At 46.5% G+C, this 7,078-nt stretch overlaps 1 pseudogene; it reads left to right on the top strand.

Moving 5' to 3' along the window:
- Window positions 1-3,796: 3,796 nt before the first annotated feature.
- On the top strand, window positions 3,797-5,138 carry LOC138423744 (myeloid-associated differentiation marker-like; annotated as a pseudogene).
- Window positions 5,139-7,078: the final 1,940 nt, after the last annotated feature.

The following is a 7,078-nucleotide window of genomic DNA, read 5'->3' as shown; positions in this document are numbered from 1 at the left end:
TTGAATGGCTTGCCTTGGAAAAGATCATTCTGTTGTTTTTGAGATTGCACCCAAGTACTGCATTTTGGACTCTTCTGTAAGTTAGTAAGATAAACTAAAACATCTTAAGAATTTTGGTTGATTTTTAATTGTGTTGTCTATTATTAGGTTGTAGAATTTCTGTCTATTTTCTAGATACTAGAGATGAATAACACAATTTTTGTCATATTTAAAAAAATTTCCAGAAATGCTTGCCTACCTCCTACTCAAGAGCATGGTGATCACATCGGTCCCAGGACCTCTTGCCATATCCTGTGTCCCCCAGTGTCTGAGACTCACAGGGGAGGATCCACTGATCTAGAGAAGAGGGGTCAGTCCAAACACCCACAGGAGCCAGGAGGGAAGGAAATAAGTAAAGGGGATGGAGAGGAATAGAGCCCTTGGAGAGGACCAGAGCCCTTGGAGAGGACCAGCTACACCTGTTGGAGCTGGTAGAAAAGCAAGATGCTGTGTGCATGACATGGTCTCATGTTTGAAAAACAGGAAAGAAGAAAGATACAGATATACTTTACGAATATGTGTGCATGTCTGTACATACATGTCTACTATGACGTCAGAGCATGTGAAAGGCGTTGAAGGCTCTAATGACGTTGAGGACATGGATGGAGGCATGGATGCTCCTGTGAGCAGGCAGGCAGACTGGCCATGCCCAAGAGGGAAAACTGGGACACGTGAGGTCATCATTTGTTGTTCAGTCGCTCGGTCATGTCCAGCTCTTTGTGACTCCATGGACTGCAGCACGCCAGGCTTTCCTGTCCTTCACTATCTCCTGAAGCTTGCTCAAATGCCTATCCATTGAGTCGGTGAGTTGTCCCCTTCTCCTGACTTCCATCTTTCCCAGCATCAGGGTCTTTTCTAGTGAGACAACTCTTTGCATCAGGTGGCCAAAATATCGGAGCTTCAGCTTCAGCATCAGTCCTTCCAATGAATATTCAGAATTGATTTCCTTTAGGATGGACTGGTTTAATCTCCTTGCAGTCCAAGGAACTCTCAAGAGTCTTCTCCAACACCACAGTTCAAAAGCATCAATTCTTCAGCATTCAGCCTGCATTATGGTCCAACTCTCACATCCGTACATGACTACTGGAAAAACCGTCAGTTCAGTCGCTCAGTCGTGTCTGACTCTTGCGACCCCACGGACTTCAGCACGGCAGGCTTCCCCGTCCATCACCAACTCCCAGAGCTTGCTCAAATCATGTCCATCGAGTCAGTGATGCCACCCAACCATCTCATCCTCTGTCATCCCTGTCTCTTCCTGCCTTCAATCTTTCCCAGCATCAGGGTCTTTTCCGATGAATCAGTTCTTCGTATCAGGTGGCCAAAGTACTGGAGTTTCAGCTTCAGCCTCAGTCCTTCCATGGAAAAACCATAACTTTGACTACATGGACCTTTGTTGGCAAAATAATGTCTCTGCTTTTTAATACACTGTCTAGGTTTGTCATAGCTTTTCTTCCAAGGAGCCAACATCTTTTAATTTTGTGGCTGCAGTCACCATCTACAGTGATTTTGGAGCCCAAGAAAATAAAATGTCTTTTAATTTAGTTCTTTTAAAATAGTTCTGCTTTGTGTCAATTATATATGAGAAGAAGATAATATAGACAATACTAAGCAAAGATGAGAGTGAAAGTCAGTATAAAGGGCATAGACCTGATTTTCTGAGACTTGTAAAGAATCTGGAAAACTGGATTTTCATATGCAATGAGAAAACCGTGCATCTACCAAACACTTCAGGAAGAAATAAAACTGATTCTACACCATTTCTTCCTGAAAACACTATGAAGGAAAACCAAACAAATCCTTGGCCACTGCCAGGACGTACACGTTTGCAAGCCCTGATCTGGAACAAATCAAGCTTGCATGTGCTTATGCCCAGAGTGGGGCCAGGGCCATATGGGTTCTCTCTGAGGGGGAGGGGAAGTGGAACAGGTAGCTGGCATGCCAGCTATGGTTCCAGTGTATTCAAGTGCCAGGTCCTCTATAAGCCATTCATACAGCTTCATTCATTAAATTGACATATAGTAGGTATTGAGCCCATTGCACACATGAGAAAACTGAGGCCCTGTAAGGTAACTTACCAGTTTCCTCCACACCCCACAGCCTCCCTGTAACTCTGAGTTTCCATCTCACCTCCTCCTTCCTTCTTTTGTCCTTACCTTGACCTTCCTGGCTCGCCATCTTCCAGTCCACACACCTGGCTGCTGGGCAGGCAGGGCTCAGCCACATCCAGACTGTTCTCTGACAGAGGCACCATGTCCAGGCTCACAGATTAGAGTGGAGGAGGGTCTGTTGGGGAGGCTCAGACAAACCTCCTGTTTTCCAGGTGGGGGTACTGGGGCCCAGAGAGGACCTTACACAGCTAGAAATCCCATGCCTCTCCTTATCCAATGCCTCCCTCTGTGCCATTAAATGGATCCAAAGCCTCCCCATCAGCATCAGACACAGCATCTTTGTTCATTTCCAATCTCTTCTTCGCAGCTTGGAAGCTGCTCACCAGTCTCCCAGGCCAGGAAAATCCTCGCTTAGGTAAGAATACTTCTAGATCTTTCCAGGCTCACACCTGGATGGCAGCTTTGGAACTTAAAAGCCTTCCTCTGTGAGGCTCCACCTTGAATCATGCTGGGTTGGGGTTTCCCTGCCTCAGTGGGGAAAAGTCACGTGTGAAGGCAAAATTGAGAGCAGGGATTCAAATAGTTCCTACTTCCTGTGTCATCTTGTCCCTGTGGCCTTGCTCTCACCACATGGCTCCTCCCTGTTCACCCTGGTGCTGCCCTCCTCCGGGTGGGGCTGTGTCCCCTCAGATGGCAGCTCCTTCTGGCGATGCTGCAGGGAGGCTGGGCCGGGACACAGGTGTCTTCAGGTTGCTGTGGAAGGAGGCCGTGATCCTGAAGGTGTGTCCTGGGTCCCAGAGCACCAAGATTTGGTCCTGGGCTCCCACCTGTGGGCCTGCTGACATGCTGGGTTGTAGAGGAAAGTGCTCATACCTGCAGCTTTGGGATTTTTATCTGGGGTTCTCTCTTCCTAGGGTTTAGACCGTAGGAAAGACATTTAAGTCCCCCAGCCTTAGTTTTCTCATCAATAAATGAGGTTAGCAGTGCAATCCACAGTTCTTTTATTTTTTAATCCTTGGGGTTAGATAAGCTCCAGAATTCAAGATTTTTCAGCTCCAGACAGATGATACAGTATATCTACTCTACATGACATCACACTCCACTGGGGTCTGAGAGCGCCTTGTAATCATACACATGAGTGTTTCTAAAACTGAACTCTTTGAACATTCACGCTAAGGGAAATAAATAGAGATAATAAATTCTCTATTATCTGTTCAGGTATAATTTTACTACCAAGTAATTTTTTAAAAATGTGTTTTCAATGTTGAGAGACTTCAAGGGATGGCTTTGCAGGTAAGGACCATCCTACACTGTGTTTCTGAAGATAATGCCACACAGTTCAGAGAGATCCAAAATGTTGGTAGATTGTGGCCAGCGAGCCAGCTGTGAGGTTTGGGATAAGACAAGTCTCCTGACAAGGCCAAGGCTGATGGGTGGGGGGAACCATTCTGGAGTGACCGTGCTGTTACCCACGCATCTGAGCCATTGGTTCCAACTCCACAGATCCTGAGCCTCAGCCGTCACAGGGCCCTGAGCCTTCTCCAGGCATCTGACTTAATCCTCCTCCAGAGCTAGATCTTTCTCTGATGGGTCATCAGTGAAGACCACTGTCACACTGGTGACTGTGACCTGCCAGATTTCACAACACCATGCCCACCAGGGCGACATCCCCAGAAAAGGATGAATGGGGCAAGGTGTGCTGCCTCCTCCACCTGCCACAGCTCTGCTCCCCCGGCGTGGCCTTCTCCCTGCTGGCTGACGTGGGCATCTGGAGAGGAATCATAGGTGACTGGTCCATGTCCATCTGGTGCATCTGTTTTGCTGTGACCCTCATCATCTCCATTGTTGAGTTCTGTGATCTCCCGTCCTGGTTTTCTTTCTACTGGTACGACTTCCCCGTTACCTAAGCCTGCTACGCCACCCTCGTCTGCCTCTCGGCCTCCATCATCTACTCCACTGCATATGTCTGGTTCCTGCCTTATGGTCCTTCCCGGGACCGGGCCATCACCGCCACTGCCTTCTCCTGCGTCACATCTGTGTTTATGCCTTGGATGTGGCCTTCGCGTGGAACTGGTATGATCTCGATGGTATCATCTGCTACGTGCACACCGTGCCAGGCCTGCTGAAGGTGCTGGTGTCATCTTTGCCTTCATCAGTAGCCCCTCCCTGGACCTGCACCCTGCTGTGCACCACACGGCCCTGGTGTGGTGTGTGGCCGTGTACTCCATCTGCTTCATCCTGGGAGCTGTGGTCCTCCTGTTGAAACTGAGTGAACGGGAATGTAGACTGTGCATCCTGTACCCCATTTTCCAGCTTGTGCTCACCTTGTTCTCCATCCTCCTCTACATCAGCACTGTGATCCTCTGGCCTCTCTACCAGTTCAATGAGGAGTTCAGGGGGCAGTCCCAGCGGTCCAGTGTTGTGAGCTGCAGTCGTGAGCTTGCCTACGACATGTGCCTCTAGGATTGCCTACTGGCTGTGGCCATCCTGACAGCCATCAGCTTGCTGATGTGCATGGTCAACCTGGGGTACTGGGCCCACCAGGTTTCCGTAGGGACTGAGGATGTCTCCAGTGCTCCTGATTCTTCCCAGTCCTATCATCCTGTGACGTCCTCTTCCTGGCTCCCCTCTCTCCCTCCTCACATCCTTCCCCGTTCATCCCACTCTCTTTATGTTTCCTTCCCTCCTCCTGCTGTGTCTCCTTCTTCTTTTGTTGCCCACATCCTGTTTTGCCTCTTTCTCTTGCTTCTCTCATCTTTTCTACATTTTCTGTTTTTTGCCCCTCTTTCATTCATCCTTGGCTTTCTCATCTCATGTGTCCTGACCTCCTCCCCCCATCTTCCTTCTGATCCATCAGGACCTGAGACTCCTTCCTTCTCTGCCCACCACCCCCTCTCACCTCCTAAGGTGCTGACTCCACAGCACACAGCCCTCTGTGCAGCTGTTCACACCCTGAGCCTCCAGAGGGGCCTCATTGACAAAGCGTGTCTGTACACCCTGGTGGTGTCTTAGTTGGTGGTATCGGGGGGTGGGAGTTGGAAGTGTGAGGGTGGGTAGCTAGGGAATGGACTCCTCTTTATCCATTCCTCCATTGATGAACATTTAGGCTGTGTCCATGTCTCGGCTATTGCAAACAGCACTGCAATGAACACTGGGGTGCATGTATCTTTCCAGATAAGGTTTTTCTCCAGATATATGCCTATGAGTGTGATTGGAGGGGCATATGGTAGCTCTATTTTTAGTTTTTTAAGGAACCTCCAAACTGTTCTCTGGGTTTCCCTGATGGCTCAGACAGTAAAGAATCCACCTGAAATGCAGGAGACCTGTGTTCGATCCCTGGGTTGAGAAGATCCGTTGGAAAAGGGAATGGCTACCCACTCCAGAATTCTTGCCCAGAGAATCTCATGGACAGAGGCACCTGGCAGGCTACAGTCCATGGGGTTGCAAAGAGTCAGACAAGGCTGAGCAACTTTCATATACTATTCTCCGTAGTGGAGGTATCAATGTACATTCCCACCAACTGTGTAGGAGGGCTCCCTTCTCTCCACACCTTCTCCAGCATCTATTGTTTGTGTGGATTTTTTGATGATAGTCATTCTGGCTGGTGAGAAGTGATATCATTGTTTTGATTTGCATTTCTCTAATAAATAACAATGTTGAACATCTTTTCATGTACCTATTGCTATCTGTATGTCTTAAAGAAATGTGTTATGTTTCCTGCCCATTTTTTGAGTGGATTGTTTGTTTTGATGCTGCTAAATGTCACAAGCTTTTTGTAAATTTTGGAGACTAATCCTTTATTGGTCATGTCATTTGCAAATATTTTCTACCAATCTGTGGGTTGTCTTTTCATTTTGTTTATTGTTTCCTTTGCCTGCAGAAGCTTTAGAGTTTAAGCAGGTCCCATTTATTTATGTTTTTATTTCCATTATTCCTAGAGACAGATCAAAAAAGATATTGCTGTGATTTATGTCAGGCAAGGCAACCTGTAGATTCAATGCAATCCCTATCAAATTACCAATGGAATTTTTACAGAACTAGAACAAAAAATCTCAAAATCTGTATGGAGACACAAAAGACCCTGGATAGCCAAAGCAATCTTGAGAAAGAAAAGTGGAGCTGGGAGAATCAGTTTCCTTGAATTCAGAGTATACTATAAAACTACAGTCATCAAAACAGTATGATACTCGCACAAAAATAGAAATTATGGATCCATGGAAAGAACAGAAAACTGAGAAATAAGTCCATGAACCTATAGACCCAGTGACTGAACTGGGTCTCTTATATCTCTTGCATTGGCAGGCAGGTTCTTTACCACTAGCACCATCTGGGAAACCCTATGGACAATTAATCTATGACAAAGGAGGCAAGACTACCTGTTGTTGGAAAGACAGTCTCTTCAACAAATGGTGCTGGAAAAACTGGACAGCTACATGTAAAAAATGAAATTAGATCATATTTAAACTGCATACACAAAAATAAGCTCAATATGGATTAAGGACCTAAATGTGAGACTGGACACTATAAAACTCAGAGAGGAAAACATAGGCAGAACACTTTCCGACTAGCTATGTTTTCTGTACTTTGCTTTTTTTTTTTTTTTACAAAATTATTCATTCTTGCATTAACAAATGTGTGATTGAGCCTCCAATAAAAATAATAATGACCAGGTGACTTGAAATGATTGACTTGATGTATAGCTTATAAGATCCATGATTGTAATAGTGTGACTCTAGATATGGGAAGAAGGAACAGGATGGAATCATTACCTGGAGCTGACAGACTAGTAAGGCAGGTGGCCTAGAGGCTTTTGGCTACTGGTAACAGAAACTGAGTAATAGCACACTGAGTGGCCTGTATAAAAAATCCTCTCCCTTCCTGGGAATGAGCGTTCCTAGGACCCAGGGACGAATTGGTCAAAAGTGTCTCCC

The sequence above is a fragment of the Ovis canadensis genome, chromosome 18 (assembly GCF_042477335.2).
Source record: "Ovis canadensis isolate MfBH-ARS-UI-01 breed Bighorn chromosome 18, ARS-UI_OviCan_v2, whole genome shotgun sequence".
Classification (NCBI taxonomy): domain Eukaryota; kingdom Metazoa; phylum Chordata; class Mammalia; order Artiodactyla; family Bovidae; genus Ovis; species Ovis canadensis.
This window is presented reverse-complemented; position numbering and strand designations above follow the sequence as displayed.